Source organism: Nicotiana tabacum, chromosome 23 (genome assembly GCF_000715075.1).
Source record: "Nicotiana tabacum cultivar K326 chromosome 23, ASM71507v2, whole genome shotgun sequence".
NCBI lineage: Eukaryota > Viridiplantae > Streptophyta > Magnoliopsida > Solanales > Solanaceae > Nicotiana > Nicotiana tabacum.
In genome coordinates this window covers 47,390,188-47,416,743 of record NC_134102.1, presented here as the reverse complement: position 1 = coordinate 47,416,743, position 26,556 = coordinate 47,390,188, and the positions used below count along the sequence as shown (strand labels likewise).

At 37.6% G+C, this 26,556-nt stretch overlaps 1 long non-coding RNA gene across 1 annotated transcript; it reads left to right on the top strand.

The window, feature by feature from the left end:
- Positions 1 to 4,336: 4,336 nt before the first annotated feature.
- On the top strand, positions 4,337 to 8,594 carry LOC107765757 (uncharacterized). The gene is made up of 3 exons (XR_001643497.2): positions 4,337 to 4,545; positions 5,698 to 5,760; positions 8,330 to 8,594. It is a non-coding gene; the product is annotated as an uncharacterized LOC107765757 (long non-coding RNA).
- Positions 8,595 to 26,556: the final 17,962 nt, after the last annotated feature.

Sequence of the window (26,556 nt, the reverse complement as noted above, 5' to 3'; positions counted from 1 at the left end):
TTCTATTGTTGTTGGTGTCCTTCGCGATCGCGAAGGACTGGACGCGATCATGAAGAGGAAATTTAGACTGCGCTATTTTATCTCTTCGCATTCGCGAGTAATGGTTTGTGTTCGCGGATGCTGTGGGACTGGAGCTTCGCGTTCGCATAGATAAATCACGTTCGCATTGGTTTGCTGGGAGCTGGGGTCTTTTCTTCGCATTCGCGCATTATGTTTCACGCCCGCGAACTGTTGGCAGCTGTGCGTATCGCATTCGCATGCTTTGTGTTGTGAACGCGTAAGGAAATTTTGTGTCAGAGGCGTTTGTTCTTCGCGATCGCGATTAGTACTGATATTTAGTGATTATAAAGTACTCTATTTCGAAGGTCTTGGTAATTTTATCATATTTTGAGGTATGGAGCTAAGATTTGGGAGATCTTGGAGGTGATTTTCACCACATGAACCGGGGTAAGTATTTTTTACTCGGTTTTAATTATATTTCGTGATTCCATCTTTGATTTTTTGTAATTAATTGGTGATTTTGAAAGAGAAATTGGGGTTTTTTGGCTAAACTTTCCTAAAGTAAATATTTGAGTTTGGAACATCGATTCGGAGTCAGATTTGAGTGAAAGTAGTATGATTAGACTCGTAATTGAATGGATTGTCGGAATTTATAAGTTTTGTTGAGTTTTGAGGTGCAGGCTGGGGTTTGAGTTTTTGGTTTACTTTGAGTGTTTGATTAAAGATTCTACCTTTATCGATTGGGTTTGTTTTATTGTGCATTATTTAATGTTTTTGAGTTGTTTTGGCTAGAATTGACTCGCTCGGAGGTCGATTTATGCGGGATGTATCTTATAAAGTACTGTTTGACTTGCTCAGTAGTTGATTTGACTTGCTTGAGGTAAGTATCCTATATAAACTTGGTTGAGGCACTAGTTGCCTAAGTTATTTGTGATGGCTACGTGTTATGAGTGCGCATATGTGTGGTGTTTCAGCCCATGTGCGAGCACCGAGATATTTATCCATGCTCGGGGTAGTGCTTACGTTTTGTTATGCCTAGAGTTGACTGTTAAGCTTTAAGCCATAATGTTTCTCATATTTGTATCATTGTTGTGAACTATTTGAGCCATGTTTCAGGTTACGAAGAGGTAAATTCCTTGAATAAACTCGGTAATTGCTATTCCTTTGATAAAATTACCGATTTGAGCTATGACAACATACTTTACGAATGCCTACACTTTAACATGTTATTTTACCGGTCCAGGAGTGTCATGCCCCGTAAATTTCGTTATTCGCTTTATAACTATCATGTTTTCGTCGCTCGATTTAATCCTTTGAAGTTGTTGAGATAGTGGAATTCATGCAAATAACATTATGGATACTCTTTTTAAATGACTCTTGAGTTAGTGTCTTAATTAAAGTTATTCTAATAAAGTTATTAGAAATACTTATAGAGATAATTATAATTATTATTTACATGTGTGTGCCTAGATATGTGTTTACATGTAAAAACAATATTATTTGTATATTGAGGAATATAAAGTGTCTGATGTGAGTTATTTAAGTGATTTTTATACCTATTTACATGTGTACATATTAGTTGGGCAATAAAATAAATCTGGATATGTCACGATCCAGAATTCCCATCCTCGGGACCGTAATGGCGCCTAACATTTCACTTGCTAGGCAAGCTAACGTTAGATATAGTTATTAATCATTTTTAATAATTTACAAATTAAATGACAATAAAGAAACTGTATAATCTGAAATAAGGCAAAAAGCTAATAAGTGTCGAAATCCAAATACAAATCCCGTAACTGGTGTCACGAATACATGAGCGTCTAAAATACTACAGATAATGGTCTGAAATAAATATAAGTATCCGAATCAAATAAACAGCTAAAATGAAGTAGAAGGGAACTTCAAGATTGCGGACGCCGTGCAACTATACCTCAAGTCTCCACTGACAGGTGGATCCGAGCGAGTCTACTGAACGCCGCTAGGACTAACTCCGGTATCTGCACAAGAAGTGCAGAGTGTAGTATGATTATAACCGAACCTATGTATTCTGTAAGTACCGAGCCTAACCTCGACGAAGTAGTGACGAGGCTAAGGCGGGTCACTTACATTAACTTGTACGCAATAATAATAATAATAATAATAATAATAATAATAATAATAATAATAATAATAATAATAATAATAATAATAATAATAATAATAATAATAACAATAACAATAACAATAATAATAATAATAATAATAATAATAACAATAATAATAATAATAATAATAATAATAATAATAATAATAATAATAATAATAATAATAATAATAATAATAATAATAATAATAATAATAATAATAATAATAATAATAATAATAATAATAATAATAATAATAATAATAGAAGTAAAGCAGTTAATTCATAACAATGAACTCAAATCCAACTAACAGAGAGTCCAGAATAACAAGTCCTATAAACTAGTCTCAATTACCGAGGCAAAACCAACAGTCACGAACAAATATAACTTTGCACAATCCGTTGCGACGCGCAACCCGATCCCACCATATCATCAACTGCCAATATCATAATCCATCTTTATTCCACTATTTCAACTTATTACCTTTCAATTTTCGTTGCGGCGTGCAACCCGCTCCCCAAATAATTTCAATCAACAATAGCAATTCAATAACTAAGATTTACAAGAAGTTCTACATCAACAGAACAAATGTACGAAACAATTGGATAATAACATGATACTCAAAGAATCTCTAACAACTCGAATATCTCAACTTTACCAACTCAATGGTAACTACCAATTAACAACTCGTACAAATGAAACTGCATTATTCAAGGCGACAAATATTATGAAACTATAAGACAAGCAAGACATAAGACACTTTAGATATGCAAGAAGAGCAAATAGAGACAAGTAGCAAATATGCATGAAACTATGGAAGGAATGGACAATCTAATATAAGGAATACTAAATGGCAGGTAGCGAAGATGGCATGAAAGTCAAATAAGCTTGTGGCAATTAAGGCATGAAACAAGATATACTATGAAGCAACAAAGACGGGGAAACAAGTAATGTAACGGCACATATACACTTGTCACGTCGCATATACGCCATTTCACACGTAACTCACACAACATGTAGTTCAAGGGTTCCTAATTCTCTCGAATCAAGGTTAGACCCAACACTTACCTCAAATGCTAACCCTATCTCAGAGCTATAGAAGTCAAAAATGCGACATTTGGTTCGCAAATGCGAACTCCCAGCCATCGCAAATGCGGACCAATCCTTCACAAATGCGAAGGTAACCCAAAAACACACTGAGTCGCAAATGCGACTCTGTCTTCGCAAAAGCGGCTACTGTTCTTTCGCAATTGCGAACATTATCCTCGCAAATGCGAGGCCACCCAGTCCAGCCCATGCTCGCAAATGCGAACACTTGTTCGCGAAAGCTAGGCTCGCAATTGCGAGCCAGACTTTGCAAATGTGAGATCTGCAGATCACACCAGCAACAGAGAAGGCATCAATTATCTCCAAAGTCCAAAAATCAAGTCGTTGCCTATTCAAAATTTACCCGAGCCCCTCGGTCTCTAAACGAAACATGGACACAATTATAATAACATCATACGAACTTGCTCGCGCAATCAAATCACCAAAATAACATCTAAATCTACGAATCAATCCTCAAAACGAATGAACTTTCAAAGTGAAATTCAATAACACTAGAATCACGTTTAAGCGTCCGAATCATGTCAAATAAATTTTCGAATTGAACCAAATTTTGCAAACAAGTATCAAATAGCAATACAGAACTATTTCAAGTTTTAACATCAAAATCCGAACCCGTTAGCTAAGAAGTCAACTTACGGTCAAACATAGAAATTTCCAACTTTCAAAAATGCTAGATTTCGGCAAAATGAGTCAAAATAAGTTAGGGACTTTCGAATTAAATTCCGGGCATACGCCCAAGTTCCAAATCACGATACGGACCTACCGGGACCGTTAAAATATTTATTCGGGTCAGTTTGTACAGAATGTTGACCGTAGTCAACTCTAGTCATTTTTAAGGCAAAATTTCACATTTCTTCAATTTTCACATAAAGATTTTCCGGATTAGGATGCGGACTGCGCACGCAAATTGAGAAATATTAAACGGAGCTAATCGAGGTCTCGAAATACAAAAATAAAGGCTAAATCTCAAGATGACCTATCGGGTCATCACAGGATAATATATAAGGATGAAGTATTAGGCTAATCCATGTTATTCTTGCTGGCCCACGTATTATAAGGACCTGGACATAGAAGAAGAGTAAATAAGGTCTTGGTTCCTACGAAACTAAAACCACACAAAAAGGGAATTATCGAAAATCATTAGACGGAGAAACTGAAATGGAAAAAAGACTATAGATGCTACTTGTATAACACTTGGTATCATCATCAACTAAGTAGAATTTGGGGTAATAAGGACCAATCTATGTTGCGTCAGTGATCAATGAAAAGGAACTGAAAAACTCCTATTTCAGTTGTGCAGTCGGCATGTCATAAGGTATTTGAGTACTTTTTATGTTATAATTATTACTTTAGAACATGAATACTATTAAACATGAATTGTTTATTGGATATTGGGTGTAATTTCTGATATTGAAATATGTGAAATTACCTTTAAACTCATATATTAAGGTATAGAATATTGAGACTTAGCTCTAAGCTTAAAGTATAGCAGAATTGAGAGCTGACCCATCAATTACATAAAAATTGAAACTTGAAAATAGATTTGGATTCTTCAACTATGGGTAACTCGAACACGCGGGGATTTGACCATATTAAAGGGAATTGACTTTTATTTGACATTCCACAAATTATGAAATAACTCCGACTAGCGTAATTGACATCGTTAAGCAATATTTTTATAGATTGAGGTCCTTGGAGACAGTTTGGTTGGTTTTTTAACGTCGCAAGGTTGGAGGACTTGTTATTTGAGAGATAAGTGAGACTCTATATTTTGATGCTTGCTTTTCCAAAATCCATTGTGAAAATGTGTTTCGTCTTCCTGGTCCATGTGTTGGGATAAGTGTGTGCTTGGTAGAATCGGTATTCTTTGACTAGCCGCAAATATATTATTTTATGAAAAATACTAAAAATTATTGTATAAATTATTTAATGGTGTGATACGGCTGTGAGCCATGGCATTGGGTTTGATGGTGTGTTACGGTTGTGAGCCATGATGTTAGATTTGATGGTTTGATAGTTTGATACGGCTGTGAGCCATGATGTTGGATTTGATGGTTTGATACGACTGTGTGTGATTATGTTGGAGCATTGTGTATGCTTCTTGATATTATTGTGGCATTGTGTATGCTTCAGTGGGTATTGTGTATGCTCCGTCATATATTTGAGGCATTGTGGTGCCGTCATGGACTCGTCGGAGTGTTAGTTAATTTGCTTCACCGCCATTTATGAGAAGTCCTTGGTGTGTATTGTGTTGAGATATGTGTATTCATATTGGTTAATATTTGTTAACTCTATTGATACATATTATTGCATTGTTGTATAATTGTCGTATGTATTATATATCATGTTCGATTTGGTGTGTTTGTATTTTCTGACACTTATTTTAGCGGTATTTAAAGTGGTGGATCGAGGATCTTACTGGGTTATATTCAAGTATAACTCACTCCTTACCTGCATGTCGATGCAGATACTATTCGTGACGACATAGCTAGTAGCTGACGAGTTCGCTAGAGTTCATCTAATTATTGAGGTGAGCCACAACATTGTTCGTGGAGGCTACCAAAAGAGTCTTTATTATTTATTTATATAATGTCTTTTATTTTGGGGTTTACTCACCCGATCTTGAGTCTTTTATAATTCTCTTAGATGCTCCATGGTCTAGAGTGGTATTTGGGCTAAAGTGTTATTCCTCCATTTTGGTTATTATTATACATAAATATTTATGAAACAATTTGGATTATTCATCATTCACATTTAATTATTGAAATGTTAGGAACTTGCATTTATAAGAGGTTGAGTTTTGAATAAATGCTAAGTGTATGGTATAAGCTGGTTCGCCGGGCAGGTAGTGTTAGTTGGGTGTCAGTCACATCTAGGGGGTATTTTAGGATGTGACAAAATTGGTATCAGAACTTAGGCTTTAAGTCCCGGGTCATGGAGCAATATTTGATAGAGTCTTTGTTTATGGGTATGTACACGTCCATACTTATAACCTTGAGGCTACTGAATATCCAGGGTATTTTCCATTCTTTCATTCCTTATTCGTGTGTTAAGTTGAATTGAGTTTAAACATGGGATGTTTCTTTCGCCACGGCTAGGGCACGCGTATCCTCCTCTAGACGATACAATTGACTTGGAAGTTTGAATTATATATGCGAAGCTAAGAGTGGCCTTGAGTATGTGGGATGCTGTGTATATTAATTGTAGTTGAGTCCGACAAGTTATAAATTTTGGGATAACTTTATTTTCAATGAAATTCTTGCCGAATTGCTTTTCTTAAGAAGATTGGGTTTAGTCATATTTTTGAACGTTGAGAATCCGTGTGGATGGCAAAGTGACCTAAAGATATGAGTTTTGCCTAAACGCAAATTTAATATCATGGATTGTGGATAAAACTCTATATTATGAGTGTGATCAGGAAAAGGAAAGAATTAAGCGGGAAAGTAAGAAGTATAATAGTTTAGCCACGTCTAGGATATTCGGTTTGGTGGTGAAAGAATTTTGAGGAAAGAGCTTATACGGTTCTCAGCTTAATGCTTCTTGAAGTGAATAGCTATTATTAGTGATTGCGTGGTGGTAAAGTGTAACTATAACGTAAGCATGCATAATCCAAGTGCACTCAGTATAAGTGTGATAGTGGCACTGCATGATGTAAAACTTGTTAATGGTGATAGTCTGTGTATGAATTTCTGCTATTGCGAGAGAATAAGGCTTAATGCTTAATGAACCAACATAATAAGAGGTTGAGTATGAGACTCGGCACACCAATACATATTTATTGATTACAGTCTGGGTAAAATGTGTGGGAATTCGAGGGATCCCGCACTATGATTTTTGTATTGATATGCATTCTGCATAACGTATGAGATTTTACGTCTGTATGCTTTACGATTGTGCGCGGATTGTTAAAAGTTATAGATTGAGTATGACGTTAAGCTGTGAGACTGAAACATACCGTGGTAAAAAGATGGACTATCAAGAGAGTTCGAGTACTTGAAATAAGTTGGCACGAATGTTATCCAATACAGTATTCAGTGCAAATAGTTATATTTGATAATTGTATCTAGTACAGCATGGGCTGGAAAGATAGTCGCAAATATTGATAAGATATTTTGATGATCAACATGAATGACAAATGAAGTTTTAAGAAAACCATTTTTCGATTCAAGTAACGATATTAGAGAAAATATATATGGAGTATGAACAAGAACTCAAACTATAGAGTTATGACTTTGCGAAGTCAATTTCGTTCCTACGAGGTATATGTGAATACCGATAACTTACTTGCTCCTTTAAAGGAAAGTTCTCAACCTAGTAAGATCCCTTTATGGTATTGGTCCAATAAGGAGGATCATGTCCAGTGGAGGAAGAAAATGATAGAAAGTTATTAATGTCCACGTGTAAGAACATTTACAAATATCTTTGAAATCTTGTGACGATTGAACAAATCTATCTCTGGGAAGGAAGGTGACGATGTCCATGCCACAAGAGTTGAAGAGGCAGAAACTTCTTGTCATGTAGATGACCACAAACGTAGCCAAGATGGATAACTCATGTGCATCCATTACAGGGGACAACCCGTTAACGTGACAGGGAAAGTTAATTAGATTAAGTCGATAATAACTGCATGGTTAAAGGATCGCTCAGTTGTGCTATAGGTTGGACCAAAGTGTGGTGCTATAGCATCATTACATTAAATTTATATTGGAAATGGGCTAGAGGAATTTTTGTATAGAGATTTCATGATTACGAATTAAGTTGCACCAAACACTGACCAGCTATAAGACACGTGAATTTTTTCTGATGTGAAATTAGTTGCAAGACTTTATTGAGTAGACGATGTAGTCACTGGTTTTCTCTTTTTTGGAAAGGAAATTGTATATTGGTGCATATTTTTTAAAATGATAACTTGGAGACTAATGTACTTCTATAATTATTTTAATCTTCAAAGTGACATTTGTCCATGGTAATTACTACATGTGAAATATGTAGATGCCTTGCTTCAGATATTTTAAGTGTAAAGTTGCTTATAACGAGTACAATTAGGACTGTTTCTGGAAGAAAAATATTTAATTGAACTAATCATTCATCTTTGACAGAGTTGAAGTGGAAAAAAATTATAATGAGCAAGAAGTTGGGGCAAGTATTATAGAAAATTAGATGTGGCTATTAGACTCTATGTGTTGACGCCACAGATTGTAATAATGTTCATACATATATGTTCACACCTTTGTGCTATGTCGTTATTTAAGTCCTAGTCTTATAACTGTTGCATTGTATATGATCACCTGGAGTCGCCTGAAACTCCATAGCATGTAACTGTGACCATTGGATGTTGTTGTTAGCTGCTATAAGACATGTATAAAAATGGTATTAGTCCCAATTACAGGAGAGATGCTTTTGAGATTTCGGTAAGCTTGAGAGACTTGATAAGATGAGCATGGTTTTCATATGGGATAAATATAAATTTTACCTGAAAAGGTTGCACTCGTTTCATATTGAACTATCGTTAAGGTTTTGCGAATTAGATTCTTGAGACACATATTGCATTAATGGAATGAGAGTTGGTTGGATCCAAATGGCTCGGAAGAAGCGCGTGAGGTTTGAAGTATAGGAAGACGAGACCACATAAAGATGACGTGTTCATAAGATTTCACGAATATTTTTAAGTGGAAGAGGATGTAGCAGCCATAAAATTTTGCTAGCTTTAAAAATATTTTTTTTATGTTTAAAAGACTCCATATAATTATCGCAAGTTGTTGGAACAAAATAAACTTTGAGTTATTTTTCCTCAAGCGAGTTATTATTATTTTAATTAATTTATATGTGTACGGGATAGACATATAGAGAAATGGTACTCCAAAATAATGAGCTACAGGATCAACTCTTAATAACGAGTGAGTTTGAAATTTTATTTACAGATTATAGTAAAATAAAGTTGATTTATATGATAATTAATTTGGTTCTTACAAGACCATTTACAAAGAGAATTTCGATGAAATAGACCAAGTAGTGTTATATTTGTTTACCCGTAAAATGGTATAGTTGAATTTATACGTGGTTTTTAGACAAGTGAATTAATTTGATCCTGAAATAACAAGATAATTGAAGAAATATATAACACTTAGCCTTGATAGGAAGACGAAATGACAGAAATAAAGACTCTGATAGTGAAGCCTCCGGGCGCAACAGTAATAAGAACAAGAATAGAAAATAAGAAGATAAAATTGAATAGAGCTTTGAGTAGATTGTAGTATTAGTTTGCTAGAAAATTTGTATCCTTACAATGATAATAAAGCTCACTATTTATAGCTACGTCTAGGAAAGGTGGTCCTAGGATCGTGCCCTTCTTTAATGTCAGTTATGAGGTCACTGATGAAGATGTAATGGTGAGCATAAATATCAAATTCCTTGTAATGGGCAACACACTTAACGTTGTGGAACATTCTCCATTAAATGCTATCGGGCGAAGAGTATTTATTGCATCCTTAAGAGCGTTATTCTTTTCGGTAACAGATGAGACCGTTGCCTTCAGTGTTGGCTATGGCTCGTCTTAGGTTTCACGTGTCCCTTTTTTTGGTGGCCACGTAGCATATCATATTTTACCCTATAGAGATAGTCCCATTGCTTTCCGGTGACATAACTTTGTGTCACCAGGAAGTTGGTAGAAACACTCTTTTGGCGGGAATTACTATGATCCCCTCTGAAGGCTTCTGACGGTTGACTAGACACACGTCTCTCCGCATTTAATACCCCAAACACGCGTCATCCCAGCTTTTACCGATTATCGAGGTAATCATGGTCATGAATTTAGCCGCCAAAACTTTTACTTATACGCCTCAACCTTCTCCCCTTATACTCCATAATTTTCCAAGTTTTCTAAAACCTTTCTTGCTATTAATAAACCTTTCTTTAAATCCCTTCAAACAAAAAAGCTTTTCTTTCATCCAAATGGCTTCTTCTTCAAAGAACGTTAGCTCTTCAAAGGGAAAGAACAAAGCTGAGGATGCTGTTCCTCCAATGGTGGATTCCATCATTCCGAGAAGTCTTGTTACAACAAAAGACTTCGAAGATAAATTCCCTTCGCTCTCCCTCGCACATGGGCTATTGGCAGATATCCTTCTTCCATCCGTTCTTCCTGTCGTGAAGGAAGACTGCCGCTGCCATGATTTGGATATTGTTGCTCCTGATCTATCGGAGCGAGTGACCCTTCCCAAGGAGGGTTTTACATATTTTTATACGTATCCCTTTACTTTGGGTGCGTTCTCTTTGAGTGGAGAGCTTGACTCCATTATTGTGGAGTTCTTCCTCCGCTATCAGGTATGTTTGGTACAAGTAAGTCCTTCTGTGTGGAGGATGATTGCCTGTCTTCGGCGCTTGTGCCAAGAGACGGGAGAGGAGCTATCTTTAGCTCATGTGATGAATCTTTATTCCCCCAAAATCTTCCGCGGGAGAATGATAAATTTAAGCAAACGTGTCCACCATGCTATGTTATCTAACATGGATGATGACAACGACCGTGGGTGGATGGAACGGTTTGTTGCAGTTGCCACCAATGACATCATTCTGGCAACAGCTTCATCCTTTCTGAAAGCATAGAACCGTACTCGTAAGCTCCTTGTTTAATATTTCTTTTATTAGGTATTCTTCTATACCTGTATTGATCCTCTATCTTTCGCCTGTTTCAGCAACTCGGTGGGTCCCACCGATGGTTGAAGGCTTGGACCAGTGGGTCCAGAAGATCTTGGATCTCACTATGCCTGAAACCCGCACGTGGAAAGAACTAGGCCTTAAATACGGGTGGAAGGCCAAAAACCATGGTAACTCAGACTCACCTTGTTTTAGTTTTTTTATGTGAAGAAATTGATTGACCCCTTCTATCTTTTCTCTGAAATCTAGTCTACTCGAGGGCTCTGTTGTTGTCCCCGAAGAGGATGTTTTGGCTGATCCTACTGATGCGGAGAGGCTGCTTCAGCAGGCGCTTACTCGAACAGGTGTCTCCGGGCCTGCTTCGGGCATAAGTGTTTCTTTACGGAATCCCCGGTCGGAGGACAAACAACCGAAAAGAAGAGGCTCTTCCGCGGCCGAGGAAAAGAATAAGAAGGCGAAGATTGTTGCCCCAAGTAGTCTCCGGTAGTTGTGGTGACTAGCCCTCCTCCCGGGCCGGTCATAGACACTGTGATGATCGACGATGATGGAGAAGCTAGTGATGGGGGAGCTTCTCTACATAGAAGGTGAATATCCTCATCAACTCAACAGAATGCTCAACATGTCGAGTTAGTTAGACCATCTGAGGACGATGTCTCGGCGCTCTGGGAGGAATATGATATTGGAGAATAATGCCAACTCTTGCTTCCGTATCCCAGTCGTCACGTCCGATATTTTGGGGCTGAGTACCGGGTCCTTTTCGTCCTCGGCTGATGAGCAAACAACAATCAGCACTGTGTTTGCTGCAGCTGCTTCTCTCTCTTCAACTCCATCTTCACAAACACCTGCAACTGCTATATCATTTTTACCTTCATCCACTCTTCCACCAGCAACTGCTACATCATCTCCACCGGTCACACCTGACCACGAAGAAGGTGTTCCTCTTCCCCAGTCACCAGTTCATGGGATATTGGGGAAAAATTATGCTGCCCCTTCTGAAGATCCACAAAGGAGGAGGAATGTTACTCTTTCGGTCTCTACCGGATGCAACTTGCTATCTCGGTTGGTGGAGCTTGCTAATTTTTTGAAGCCTTTGGCTTCAGAGAAAGATTGGGTAAAGATTCAGGCACTCTCAGGAGAGTGTTTGTTGAACAACACCATGCACAACGCCGCAGCGGTACATTTCTTTCTTCATTTGTTATTTCTTTTATTTTTGCCTGATCATATCTTGAGTTTTGCCTTTCTTGCTTTGTAGGCCAACTTTCTTTTTTCCGACGGCCTTCAGAGGTTGATCCATGAGAAGGAAGAAATTACCTCCGCACGGGATCAGCTTTTGGAAAAGCGGGAGGAAAGTGTCGCTCGCCTCTCATAGCTGGAAGCCAAAGCCACTAAGGTCGTTGTATTGGAGGCTTGTTTGCAGCAAAGCGAGCAAGAAGCAGACCCTTAGCCAAGAGACTGCCCCTCTGAGGGTTAAATTTGAAGAGGCTAAGGCCAAATGGATTGAAGTTCATAATGTTGTTCTTACTGCATCGGATCGTGAGGCTGCCTTCGCTGAAATATTGACTAAATTAGAGGCAGCCTTGAACTCCAAAACTGAAGAGCTTGTTGCTGCGGGGACGAAACATGCCTAGCTGGAGGAGAAGTATAGGAAAACCATCGAGCATAATAGGCTCTTTGGTTCAACTGTCCGCGACCTTGATGTTAGTCTTAGATCCATTAGATCCGCCCGGGAAAGCCTTTCTACTGAGGTAACCCAACTCAAAGAAGAACTTAAGCGTCGAGCGACTTCCCTTGTCCTTGAGAAAACATACGCTATGTACAACATGAGAAGAAAAACCTTGGAAGAGGCCAAAGATGGTATCATTGACTTTGATGCTGAAATTGCTAAGGCCCGTGAGCTTGAGTTGGCTTCTAAAAATGGTCTCCCGGCTGAGCCTGTTGCTTCCGATTCAGAAACTTTGGGAACTGAAGAGGAAGCGGAAGACGAAGATGTTGAAGCCCAAAATGTTGAGCCATCGGTAGATCTATCCACTTCCCCTGGGGGCTCAAACACTTCTCTTCCTCCGGGTTCCCGAGATGCTGCAGTTTAGCTTTTTTTTTCTTTTTTCAATTCTTGCATCTGTGCCATTTTGGCGTGTTATTGTAAATAAAAACATATTTTTGCTCAAGTATTGTTTGAGTCTTTCTTTTGTTTGAACATTTATGCAAGTTTTATTCTTTGCATTCTCTCTTTTTTGCTTAATAGTGTAAGTTTTACTGTTTGCGTCTTATTATGTGAAGCCTTGGGTGTATTTTTCCCGAAAGCATTTTGATTCCAGGCATGAGTTCTTCTGAAATCAACCCTTTTACATGAGGGTTTTTATAAGAGAGGGCCCTCTTATGTTTACGGTGCTCTTGAAGAGGACGTCTCATGTTTATTACGTCACTAGCATTTGAAGTACTAGTTTAACATTCAAATGACAAAGTTAATTCATTGTTCAGACAAGAAACAAGATAAAAACAAAAGGACTTCATTTTATTCCTTCTAATTTCAAAAAGTACATAAGCATTTGTTATACTGAAAAAATAAATTGCCATTACTTGTGGCTAACTTATACAACTTATTTCTACGGGCTGGCCGAGCAGTCCCCGGTCCTGATGATACAACTATGTTTTCGGTTTTCGCTTCTCGGTCGATGTGGCAGTCATTATTGTCGTATCCTCATATTGTTCCCCCCAGTGTTTGAATGCGAAGAATGCGAATTGGAATACTGGAAGCCTTGTACCTTCTAGGATCCCACTAATGAATTGCTAGATAATCCTTAACTCAGTAACACACTTTACTTCCCCTCAGTAATTCAGCTATCGAGCGAAGAACTATCTAACAACCCTCTAGTGGTTTGTACTTGTGAACGGTCGGGTAACCTTTGCTCGATAACAAACTTAGCTTCCCGGTGGGAATTTTTCTATAGAGCAAAAGATTATCTAATTGTCCTAGAGTGGATCTTTGCTTGTGTGCCATGCTATTAAAGGTCTTATTGCTATTGTTGGAGCTTTCTTCGTAGTATGCATTCTGTTGCTGCCTCGTTAAAAACCTTGCTAGAAAAATCCAGTTGGGACAAAAATTGGACGAAGGAAAAACGAGTGTAGCACATACTTTCAGTTCAGGTGATGTTCATCAGCAATATTATATTATGAGGTGTGCCATGTTCCTGCTCTGATACCACTTTTGTAACGACCCAACCCGATGGGCCGCGACGGGCACCCGGTACCTTACTCAACTGAGTACCAACATAACGTATCTTTTCGTATCATACTATCATAGATAAATGAGCCGGAGAGGCTCAAGTGAGATAGGTAGAATACAACAAGTAATACCAATTTATACATAAGACATACGGGCCTATAAGACCAAAATAACCATTCATACACTGAACATAGGCTGACAAGGCCATACAATCTTTTATGTACATGACATCTGTCTACAAGTCTCTAAGAATACATAATTGTCATAAAGGTCGGGACAGATCCCCGCCATACCAAACAATATACGTCTAAATCATACTTACCAAACAAGCAACTCCGGAGCAAATGGAGCGCACCAACACTTTCCGCTGAGCTGATAGCCTACTTGGAGGACTCTCGACTTGTCTATCGGGACCTGTGGGCATGAAACGCAGCGTCCCCATGCAAAAGGGATGTCAGTACAAATAATGTACCAAGTATGTAAGGAATGAAAATCAGTAAATAATAGACATGAGAGAAACATAGAGTAAAAGACTCAATATGCAAGTCTGAATAACTCTGTGAATCATTAATATTTATAATGTCATGCATATGCATATAAATGTCATACCATGCATAGGTATATGTGTTCATAACATCATCAAGCCTCTGAGGGCATCCCATCATATCATCTCGGCCACTGTGGGCAAATCATCAACGTATACCAGCTGATCAGGTGGTGGTGCGTATATAACGCCGTAACCTTTTTCCATATCCCATATACATATATATACATATATACGCATATATAACGCCATCTGGTCATGGGTTAATGTACATGTGTAAAGGAATGCAATGCATGTGAAGTACGTCAATAAAATCTCCCGGTACGTCATAAGACCATTATGCCTCTGATTAACATCATGAAATAAACTTTATCAACTACGTATTTTTCTGAGACCCATGAACAGAAGAAATAATAATAATTAACATGGGGAATCAAGAATATAGACACCCCTAGTACTTCTATGAATAGAGTCATTTATGAAAATTATGTGTTTACTCGTTTCATTTGTATCGTATGGATCATGCCAAAAAGAACGAAGGGATAGCCTTAACATACCTGAACCGATTCTCTTGATAATCTCTTTAACACCCATTGATTGCGACAACACATAACGGCGGATCGAAGTAGGGAAAACTCCGTATAATATTCTTGAGAAAGATTACACCGTACTTTCTTAGAATCACAAAATCCCGTTGCTATAACATTACATAGTCTCGTATGATTTTTGTAGCACAATCACGTTGCTTAACATCTAATGTTTCATGAATGAGTTGCTGAAGCATTCTTTTAACTTTTGTAGAGATTCCATAATGAATTAAAGAGGTCCTTTTTAAAACTCACTTGAATAATGACTAAGACACAGAATCTTGTAATTGTGACACAAAGTTATATCACTTAAGAGTCATATTTAACTAAGGCTTCTTGGCTTCCACGTGGGGGAATTTGTCCCCACCTATTAATTATCCACAAATCCTTAATTTCTTGGTTAATCTCCCATTAAACTAATAATTAACTAATTACCCACATAATTAAGAATGATCTCAAATTACTTAAAATACTACTCACTTTTAACACACTTTATATATCTTATTTTCCTGGTCATGTGGTACCTTGTATGGTACTAGTCCATAAATACCGGGTATTATAGTTCAGACCGTATTTTATCCCAAATTGTCAAACTTTAACGAAACTCATTTCCTTCGATTCGCTTATCCTCTCACCTTCGCGAATTTACTTATCGCTTGTTGAAATAGCATAATACTTATAACTTCAAAATAATCTCATTCCCGAGCTTACGTAGATTAACTTACAACGAAACTTTTACGTACGAAAATGCGGGATCTAACATCTCATTTCCGAGCTTTCATCAATTTACTTATGGTGTACTTTCACGTACGAAAACATGGGGTGTAACATCATTCCCCCATTTGGAACATTCGTCCTCCAGTGTTAACTGGTGCACTGATAGCTCTTAAGAATGGTTTTAATACTGTCCTTGCCATCTAGGTAACTGTTTTGTGAATAAATCCAAAGTCCAAGGCATTCCCCCCTTTAGGTCTCTTTCTCACACCATGACTTGTGGTCGGAATCCTTTCAATCTCGTAATTGTTGCTACCTTCGGTCATCCAGCCTGTACGACTTTCTCCTTGTATGTGCGCCTATGCGACTCTTCCCTTTCAGCTTTTAGCCAATCTCTAGGCTTCATTTTGGGAACATATATAGAATTTGACAAGATGTCCCTTTGGGCATCTATAGGTGTACTTAAGTTCTTTGCTCAATACTTTGTCGAACTTACGACTATTGCTATATCTTGTTTCATAGCCCCGTTTATCCACCCATGTGACATTACTGCATCTAGGTAGGTCATACTATACCATAACTCTTACCTTAGTTTTATTATTATCGGGGTCTGCTATCCAATTCCAGGTTACTCTCTCACTTCTTATCATAGATGTATAAATCCAAGTCCTTCAATGCTTCCTTATTATTGTTCATCTAAAGGATGGAATCCTTATCTCCTCTCATACGTTGGAACTTTATCCATCTATTGTCGATTTACTTAACGTTGATTCATAGTCTACCACTGATAACTTGACCTCTTATGTAACACTGCCACTAGGGCTCACGTCTCATCGGGGATATCTAGAGTAATTAGACTGATCCACCTAGGGGCAATACTATACTTCCATAATCGTTTTTCATAGCATCGCAATGTGATTCACTTACGTGGGTATTTTAATCCTGTACAATTCTTGAAATCCCTTCTTTTTTCTTCAAATCATTACTCAATCGAAGGCCTAAACGTTATTCTTTATCCGTCACAATTACACCCTCATTCTATTACCAGGGCAGCATTCCATCTCTTCTAAATGCTACTAGTCTTAGACTCTTTTGAGTTCATTCAGGCTATGCTGAGCTTTCTGTAACTTAAAGAAACCATCAGCTCTCTTGTTTTCGTGGGCTTAATCTTGAGGACTTATCTATTCTCGTCACCTGCTCACTTGCCCTTTCTTATCCTTACTCCTGTTTTCTATAACCCTGTCGCTCGACCATACTTTAGCTTGCGATTTACACATATCCATTTATACTACTTGCAACCTTCCTTCAACTTGCTTGCATCATAGACTTCCTTATGTTATTATGGAACATCAAGAGAGACATTACATCATCTCTAACTCTTCTTTACTCTCTTAACTAGACTTCTCGATACCTAGAAACCATAGGTTGGAAGATATGCTACTGACGATGCCGCTATCATTCCTAGATACTGAATCTCAGCGCTTCTGGTCTTCTATTTGAAGTATGGACTATTCACAACCTTCTGTATTTGAGTATCTCATACGTTGTTTACCTTTACATTACTTACCTTAAAATTTTGCATCACATCTTCTATCTCTTTCATGACCTTCCTTCCACATAGGGATAATTCACATCCACAACTCGAAGCTCTATTATAATACTTGCACCTTTGGTGCATACACAATCCGCTGGGAGCTTCATACTGACTTCTTATGAGGCTGGTACTCTTCTAACATGATTTATCATAGAGCTGTTATAGGATATGGTTGTAGTACTATCTCTCTTGTACCTTTGATATTAAGAGTGATTCTTTCTATGTTCTCAATCATGATTCCTATAATTTTCCGGGTCCAATAATCAGACTCCTGATTTACTTAGTTGATTAAACTCTTTAGTTTCGTCTTCCTTCTGATCAGCCTTCATGTAGGCTTAAGCTATATTCTGATCTGTAGCTCCAGGTATTAGTTATTACTTTAGCCTTTCATGAGAGCTATGGAATATCCATGATACAATCTTCTAATAATTCAATCCTGTGTCTATGTCCTGGGCTCAATTCTTTCTTTTAACGTATACCGGAGTCTTCTGCGGCTGTATGAATGTCAATATATATGCTGCATGGATAAAATTCCGAAATCTTAAGTGCGTTCATAACGTAACTAACTCTGGATCATTGATCGAATAATTCCTTTCATTCCATCTCAGCTTTCTTTAAGCGCAAGCAATTACTTTTCATGGTCTTTCTGCCCCCTTGTTACGTGCATACTTAGCTTATCTTAGTTCCCATGTATGTCGGAATTTTGTGCAACTCATATGGTTGCGAATATTACTTTTGGTTTCATTTCCCGCTCATTAGCCATGCTAGGTGCCACTTTTTTATAGAGTGCATACAATGTTGTTGTGAGACTGTTGTTACAAGACCATTTTCTCTTTAGGTCACTGTGCTTAGGTTGAAGCCTTCTTCCTTATTTCCTCAGCTAGTCTTTCGTTGTAGTACTTAGGGAGACCTTCTGGATCTTGTAACGTTATAAGCTTATCACATCGTATACATGACGGAATTTTTGATGTTCTTCCCTGCCTATAATTATCCGTAGTTACTTATTTCCATGCCCTTGTGCTTGTAGGGTTACTTCTAAACTAATATTTTGACTGTCTTCCCAGTGGCATTCTCTTTTATTTACCTATAACTACCCAACTCCTATATGAATATATCTCAAGAATCACGATGTCATATCTGCAAGACTGAATTCCCCATGTTGGAGTTCACTATGTTCATCTTGCACAATCTATTGATTTGTCTGTGTTCCTTTGTTTAGCCATAACTAGGCTCTTCCTGGATCAACTACTAACTACTCGCTGGTCCATTCTCATATCAATATTCCGTGTAATATTCTTGGGTTATTCCTTTTGTCTTAACTTACCTCTCGCACTAGCTCCTTATTTATCAAAACAATCCCGGGATGGAACCCTTACTTCCTCTCCTTAACATCGTGCTTGCATAATGTTCTGGAATCGTAGCATATCTGTAGGATTTGAATAAGTGCAATCTCATCCCTATCTCATTTTTATCGCATTCTTCCTTTACCATTCCATAGTTTCTAGAACCATTTAATTCAGATTTAATGCCACATTACTCCATATTCCCCCTTTAGGGGAGTACTAAGAGTTAGAGCTACGATGATCTACCTATAGAGGTTTTACCTCTTCATCTTTGGCATCTTTTCACATCATCGGTGACCCTTACTTGCCTCGCGATAACCCTTCTGTACCAAGGATAACAAATTTCCTTACTTGCGAAGGTGACACTTAGTATAACTGGCACACATAGTCCCTTAAGCTTAACTTTGCTCCCATTGCTTGCTTTAGGGAAGCGTCTTCCTGGATGACCTTTAAGGCTTATTCTTCTGTCATCCATTCTCTTATCGCCGGAACATAATCTGAAATTCTCATGATGACGACTATTATCAAATCACTCAGTCCTCAATTCATGTTTAGTTTATCTTGTCCACCATCCCATATTGATTTCTATTACTCTGGGGTCTAACTTTTTCTTTTGGTAGTCGCGTTGGAGTCACGAACTTATTTCTCGAAATGAGGATATGACTTTATGGCCTATACTCTTTTGTTGTCTCAAGGCCTGTCACTTTTTGTCTTTTCCTTCACTTGACTATAAACTCTATAATACTGTCATCTTTTTGATCTACTGTTGTCATCCATGTATCACACCTTACTCATAATTCTTCATTAACTCTCTTCTTATTTTCCACTAACATTTATGTCTATCACGTTATTCTGAAAATTCGAACAAGACATTCTTTTGCTTTTAGATCCCCTTGCTCCATTTACTGGCTCTTCGGGTTGCCTAACATTCTTTCTCTACTAGGGACGGGGGCCATACTAAGGTAATATTTATCCCTTCCAGGCTTTCAGTGCCTATCTTTGTAGTACTCATAGCTGGCTGTACTAATTTAGAGTGCACCATCTGGGTGTCTCACAAGGGGATCTATTAGCACATTTGCAATATCCTTCAGAAATGTCAGCTAACGCAAACAATCCATCCACTATTTTGGGTCACTCTAACCCCAGCCGGATCCTGATATTCGTCCTTCTCTTATACTACTTCGGTTAGCCCCCATAGGGGTTAAATGAGATGGGTGTAGCCAATTGTACATTCCTCTGTTATTGTTGAAGGTAACTCAAAAGACTTATATTCCTCTGCCTGAATTATAAATACTGATAATATTCATTAACTAGGCGCCTCGTACCCTTCTTTATCTTGCTTCTTTTACTTATTCAAACTTGTATCTATCTTCTGAATCTCTTATTACCTTTCACCATAGGGGTGGATAGAAGATATTCATGCCTTAGGACTCCTTAACAAGAAGCTTACACATCTTAGTACATACACGTTCTGATGAAGACCTCACATTTATCCATCATAAGCATGATGCAAAAATCGAGTTTCTCTGACTCAACTCTTCCACAGCTATATCTCTTACCAACCGTCTTTTTGGATGTAGGCATCGTTGTATTATGAATAAGATAGAGTTTAGGAAATTGAGTTCTTACAACTGAGCTCTACCACACGATCTAGAGTAAGAAGAAAAAGTGACAGTCCTAAATGCCATGTAGTCTCCTGCTTATAAGTGTAGTGCACAACACACCCATAAACAAGACTCTACTAGACACGGCTTGTAGACTCCCTAGAACAGAACTACTCTGATACCACTTTTGTCACGACCCAAATCGATAGGCCGCGACAGGTACCCGGTACCTTACTTAACTTAACTTATCTTAACGTATCTTTTCATATCATACTATCATATATAACTGAGCCGGAGAGGCTGCGGTGAGATAAGTAGAATACAACAAGAAATACCAACTTATACATAAGACATACGGGCCTATAAGGCCAAAATAACCATTCGTACACTGAACATAGGCCGACAAGGCCATAAAATCTTTTACGTACATGACATCTGTCTACAAGTCTCTAAGAATACATAATTGTCATAAAAGTCGGGACAGATCCCCGCCATACCAAACAATATACGTCTAAATCATACTGACCAAACAAGCAACTGCGGAGCAAATGGAGCGCACCAACACTTTCCGCTGAGCTGATAGCCTAGTTGGAGGACTCTCGACCTGTCTATCGGGACCTGTGGGCATGAAACGCAGCATCCCCATGCAAAAGGGATGTCAGTACAAATAATGTATCAAGTATGTAAGGAATGAAAATCAGTAAACAATAGACATGAGAGAAACATAGAGTAAAAGACTCAATATGCAAGTCTGAATAACTCTGTGAATTATTAATATTTATAATGTCATCCATATGCATATAAATGTCATACCATGCATAGGTATATGCGTTCATAACATCATCAAGCCTCTGAGAGTATCCCATCGTATCAGCTATGGGTAAATCATCAACGTATACCAGCTGATCAGGTGGTGGTGCGTATATAACGCCTTAACCTTTTTCCATATCCCATATACATATAATATACGCGTATATACGCATATATAACGTCATCTGGTCATGGGTTAATGTACATGTCTAAAGGAATGCAATGCATATGAAGTACGTCAATAAAATCTCTCGGTACATCATAAGACCATTATGCCTCTGATTAACATCATGAAATAAACTTTATCAACTACGTATTTTTCTGAGACCCATGAACAGAAGAAATAATAATAATTAACATGGGGAATCAAGAATATAGATACCCTAGTACTTCTATGAATAGAGTCATTTATGAAAGTTGTGCGTTTACTCGTTTTGTTTGTATCGTATGGATCATGCCAAAAAGAAAGAAGGGATAGCCTTAACATACCTGAACCGATTCTCTTGACAATCCCTTTAACACCAGTTGAATGCGATAACACGTAATGGCGGATCGAAGTAGGGAAAAATCCGTATGATATTCTTGAGAAAGATTGCACCGTACTCCCTTAGAATCACAAAATCCTTTTGCTATAACATTACGTAGTCTTGTATGATTTTTGTAGCATAATCACGTTGCTTAACATCTAATCTTTCATGAATGAGTTGCTGAAGCATTCGTTGAACTTTTGTAGAGATTCCATAATGAATTAAAGAGGTCTTTTTTAATATTTGGGTGTGGCCCCACTTGAATAATGACTAAGACACAGAATCTTGTAATTGTGACACAAAGTTATATTACTTAAGAGTCATATTTAACTAAGGCTTCTTGGCTGCCACATGGAAGAATTTGTCCCCACCTATTAATTATCCACAAATCCTTAATTACATAGTTAATCCCCCATTGAACCAATAATTAATCAATTACCCACATAATTAAGAATTATCTCAAATTACTTAAAATACTACTCTATTTTAACACACTTTATATATCTTATTATCCTAGTCATGTGGTACCTTGTATGGTACTAGTCCATAAATATCGAGTATTATAGCTCAGATCGTATTTTATCCCAAATTGTCAAACTTTGACGAAACTCATTTCCTTCAATTCGCTTAACCTCTCACCCTCGCGAATTTACTTATCGCTTGTTGAAGTACCATAATACTTATAACTTCAAAATAATCTCATTCCCAAGCTTACGTCGATTAACTTATGACGAAACTTTAACGTACAAAAATGCGGGATGTAACATCTCATTTCCGATCTTTTATCAATTTTCTTATGGTGTACTTTCACGTACGAAAATATGGGGTATAACATCTAATTCATATGAACCTTTCCCGGTGACAGCTGAAACCCGTTAGGGGCCTTCCCATGTTGGACCTAGCTTCCCTACATTGAGCTTCCGGGGTGCTTTGAGTTACTTTCTTTAGGACCAAGTCTCCTACTTTGAAATAATGGAGGTTGGCTCTTTGATTATAATACCGCTCCATTCTCTGTTTTTGGACTGACATTATTACATGCGCCAAGTCTCTGCGCTCAACCAGTAGCTCCAAGTTGACTAACATTGCTTCATTGTTTGATTCTTATCTGCTAGGAAATATCTCAAGGTGGGTTCCCCTACTTCCACCGTGATTGAAGCTTCGGCCCCGTAAACAAGGGAAAAGGAAATTTTTCCTGTGCTCGATTTGACCGTTGTTCGGTATGCCCAAAAAACTCTGAGTAATTCCTCGGGCCAATTACCTTTAGCCGCTTCCAACCTTTTTTTGAGGTTTTGTATAATCACATTGTTCGTTGACTCCGCTTGACCATTTGCGCTCGGATGATAGGGTGAAGATGTGATCCTCTTTATTTTTAAATCTTCGACGAACTTTGTGACTTTTGCACCGATAAATTGTGGCCCATTATCGCATGCTATCTCTTTTGGTATTCCGAACCTGTAAATTATATTTTCCCACAAGAAATCCACCACTTCGTGCTCGCCGATCTTCTGATAAGGATCTGCTTCCACCCACTTAAAAAAATAGTCAGTCAAAATAAAAATAAATCCTACCTTTTCGGGGGCCGGGGGCGCTAGCCCGGCGATGTCCATCCTCCATTTCATGAACGGCCATGGGACAGAACCGAATGCAACAGCTCTGCCGATTGATGTACCAGTGGTGCGTAGCGTTGGCACTTATCACACTTTCGTACGAAGGCTTTGGTATCTTGTTCTATGCGGGACCAATAATATCCTGTCCTTACCAATTTCAGCACTAAGGAATCTGCGCCCGAATGATTGTCGCATATCCCTTTGTGGACTTCTCGCATAATATAGTTAGCTTCGGATGTCCCCAAGCATCGGGCCAGCTGGCCTTGAAAAGATTTTCTATACAGTTGACCTCTCTTGAAGCTATATCGTGCTGCTTTGGCGCGCAGCGCCCGGGACGCTTTGGAGTCTTTGGGCAACTTCCCGTGCTCGAGATAATCGATGATTTCATTCTTCCAATCCTAGACAAAATTAGTCGCATTTATCTCATAGTAGCTATCTGTATCCAGGACCGAGTTCATCAGTTGTACTACCGTTACGGACTCCGATCCCTTTATGAGTAAAAGAAATAGAAAATTAAAAAAAATAAAGGAGAGAAAAATATAATGTAAAAAACAGATCAACAGGGATGTACACTTGAGATGCCTCCCATTTCTTAATCTTCTTAGTATGAATTGTTGAACTTATGTTTCATAAGATTGATATGTAATTTTTATTTCTCTGAAAAATAAATTGTAAAAAGGAAAGAAAATATTAATGGGTAAAGGAAAAAATGAAAAAGATCAATCAAATAGATTTTGTTCTCTAAGGCATTTTCTTTTTCTATTCTTTCCATTCGTGTGTATATCTCCTACCTATTTTCTCACTGTTCTAATCCCCGCAGGCGCCAATCCAAAATCCTCAACTCTGTCACAATTATGTTAAGAGTGCATTTGTGTGTGTGGTCTTGTTGGATCAATTTGATTGTTAGGTACAACTCTAAACTAAAAACATATCAAATCTCAATAATTTAGTGTTTCTCTCAGCAGTTATTGGGATTTAGGGCAAAACAACAAATTATTCACGAAATGAACAAATAACTATATCGGAAGAAATAAAGACATAAATGAGTAACTGTATTAAAATACGTGAAAAGGTAAAAAGATAAGAACGGAAAGGTCATATATGCGGCTCTAATAAACATAAGCTCAAACAATATGGCAAGTTAACAGTTATTTATTAGCGTATATTTTTCTTAGTTGCGACAAAAATAAGTAATAGCAAGGAGTAAACTTGATGCCTAAAATATTATAGTACTATTTTAGAAGCTCATAGGTCACTACTACGCTTCTATTAGCAAACAAATATATAAATAAAAAAAGGATACAATCCTCTATTAGCCAATGAGTATAACTAGGAATGGCAATGGGGTGGTGCGGGTGCGGGGCGGGTTTGAAAGTTTGCAGTTGTGGGACGGGTTTAATTTTTAAATAAAAAAAATAATAATGCGGGGTGGGTCGGGTCATGGGTGGGGATTTAATTTTTTGAACTAACATAAATAAAAGGTACTATTGCCTTTTTTCCTTCTTTTCAGTTTAATCATGATGAATGCTACAGAATCCAAGTGAATCAGTTTGTTTCTACTCTTAATTTTTTAATGTTAGGATCCTTTGGCCTTATTTGAAAAAGTAACATCAATGATGAGTCATTTTCTGGGATATGTACAAAATAGAATAAGAGCATGTGCATTTTTCTTCTTTTGGCAGTAAGGAAAGAAAGGGGTTTTGAATATAAAAATTGTGGGACTCAATAAAACCCCTTCTGTAATGCAAATTGTTCTATAGGGAAAATCACTGGATTTAGAGGCAAAAGATGGGAATTTAAGAACAATTTGGATATAATTAATTATTTTGTTAAAAAAATCAGATTTAAGTCTAGCTTTCTAAAAAAGAAAGATTTTTTATAAAAAATAATTTGCAGGGCGGGGCGGGGCGGGGCGAGTGAACGCGGGTGGAGTGCGGGACGGGTGAATGCGGGTTTAAATCCTATGCGGGACGGGTTTAAATTACGCGGGTTCAAACAGAACCCGCTCCGCACCCGCACCGCCTGCCATTCGTAAGTATAACTTCTCATGCCTTCCCCTCCTTGAACCGAACATATAAAAGAGTTGTAAAAGTTAGACGTGACATATAGATAATACTATTCTCCAACATGTATACATTCTCAAATGTGTAAACACTTATCATAGGATGTAACTTTAAATGGTCGCTTTGCTTATTATATTATAAAATTTAAAGATAGCTCCTCGTTGGCAAGCTATTCTGGATGAATTACCGACATATTGCATCGCTTGAGATTCATTATTATAAAAAAAAATTCTCAGAAGATGAGATGAATCATCATTGTAGAACATTAAAAAAATAAAATAAATGAATACGTAACAATGTACACAATTATTCATAAACGAAAATCAGTAAAGAATAAAAAGATAAATTCTTCAATGTAATTGACATATGATCATATAATATATAAATATCCCTCACACTTGGAATACAAAAAAAGTTCCAGAAGATCTAGCTAGTAACATAGCTATACCACTAATCAATCATATGGATATATTGTAATGATCCGACTTGTCGTTTTGAGCATTTACATCCCGTTCAACAATTTAAAGTCTTGAGCAGCTTCGTAATGTATATTATGACTTGTGTGAATTGTCGGTTTTGGTTTTCGGATGATTCGGGATTAAATTGAAAGAACAATCCTTGTTTAGAAGTTTAAATGAAAAGAGTTGACCGAAATTTGATTTTTGTGCAAATAATTCCGGAATGGAGTTTTGATGGTTCCAATAGCCCAGTATTATGATTTTGGACTTAAGAGTGTGTCCGAATATTTATTTGGAAGTCCGTAGTTGATTTTGGCTTGAAATGGCGAAAGTTAGAAATGGAAGGTTTGGAAGTTTGACCGGGAGTTGACTTTATTGATCTCGGGGTTGGAATCCAGTTCTGCAAATTTTGATAGGTCCGTTATGTCATGTATGACTTGTGTGAAAAATTTGAATAGGTTTCGGCATCGAATGTAGAATTTAGAATTCGTTAATTTTCATTAAGCTTGAATTGAGGTGCGATTCGTGTTTTAGTGTTGTTTAATGTAATTTGAGGCATCGACTAAGTTCGTGTCATATTATGAGACTTGTTAGTATACTTG